The sequence below is a fragment of the Atta colombica genome, unplaced genomic scaffold, assembly GCF_001594045.1.
Source record: "Atta colombica isolate Treedump-2 unplaced genomic scaffold, Acol1.0 scaffold221, whole genome shotgun sequence".
Classification (NCBI taxonomy): domain Eukaryota; kingdom Metazoa; phylum Arthropoda; class Insecta; order Hymenoptera; family Formicidae; genus Atta; species Atta colombica.
Genome location: NW_017259318.1, coordinates 137,280 through 138,579, shown reverse-complemented (window position 1 = coordinate 138,579; position 1,300 = coordinate 137,280). Strand labels below are relative to the sequence as shown.

The 1,300-nt window shown below is 38.6% G+C and overlaps 1 protein-coding gene across 1 annotated transcript in view; it reads right to left on the bottom strand.

Moving 5' to 3' along the window:
• LOC108687943 (organic cation transporter protein-like) overlaps nucleotides 1-1,300 on the bottom strand; it is a 9,706-nt gene that overhangs the window by 6,374 nt on the left and 2,032 nt on the right. The gene's annotated exons all lie outside the window — the stretch shown is intronic.

Below are 1,300 nucleotides of genomic sequence, written 5' to 3'. Positions count from 1 at the left end.
TATATATATATATATATTGGGAGTACAAATTAGTTCAAAAATGCATTTGTTTCAAAATGAATGAACAGATCAATTAAAGTATTGTCCATCGCTGCCTACTACTTTTTCCCATCTCTCAGGCAATTTTCGAATTACATCTCGAAAAAATGACTCATTTTTGGAGGCGATCCAATTTTGGAGTCAATTTTCGATTTCCGCGAAAGAAGTGAACCGGTGATTTGCTGCATCCTTCGGAACAATCAGAAGGATCAATGTCCGGAGAATATGGCGGGTAAAACATTCCATTTGAGCGTTTCCAAATATTTTTTTACGACTTTAGCGACATGAGGCCGAGCATTGTTATGAAGAAGAATAACTTTATTATGTCTTTGCTCGTATTCCGGCCGTTTTTCTCGCAATGCACGGTTCAAGCGAATCAATTGTAGCCGATACCGATCGCTCGTAATGGAATCGCCAGGTTTCAGCAGCTCATAGTAAATAAGACCCTTTTGGTCCCAGATACAGAGCATGATCTTCGAACCATGAATGTTCGGCCGTGGTGTTGATGTTGAGATCGATGGCAATGATTGATAGGGCTTAACGTATTTTTTCTTCTTGGGGTTGTCGTAGAATATCCACTTCTCATCTCCAATCACAATCCGATGCAAAAAAATTTTTCTCTGTTGTCTTTAAATCAGCTGTTCGCAAGTGAAAAATCGCCTTTCTCTTGATTTCAGTTCATAAGGCACCCAATTTCCTTGTTTTTGAATCATTCCCATGGCTCTCAAGCGTACAGAAACGGCTTGTTGAGTTACCCCTCAATGAAGCTCCTCTTGCGTTTGACTCTGATCTTCTTCGAGTAATGCCTCTAATTTTTTGTCTTCGAATTTTTTTGGCCAGAGTGAAGCTTATCTTTAACGCTGAAATCTTCATCCTTGAAACGTCGAAATCATTCCCTATTTGATTTATCAGTTGGAGCAGTGTCACCATAAACTTCGACAAGTATTCGATGGGCTTCAGCCGCACTTTTCTTCCAATTAAAGCAGAAAATCAAAACCTCCCATAAATGCTGCTTGGTTAATACAAAATTCGACATTTCAAACACAATAAAAATCAAGGTTTCTGAAACTCAAGCCATATAAACTAAATATTATTAGCAGATGTTTAACCTCTCTGAACCGCCAAAATCAGCTGTCACTATGAACATTCACAACAGCTGGAGCAATCTTTAGGGAAACGGACCAAACTAATTTGTACTTCCAATACACACACACACACACACACACACACACACACACAGGGTGTATATATATATATATAT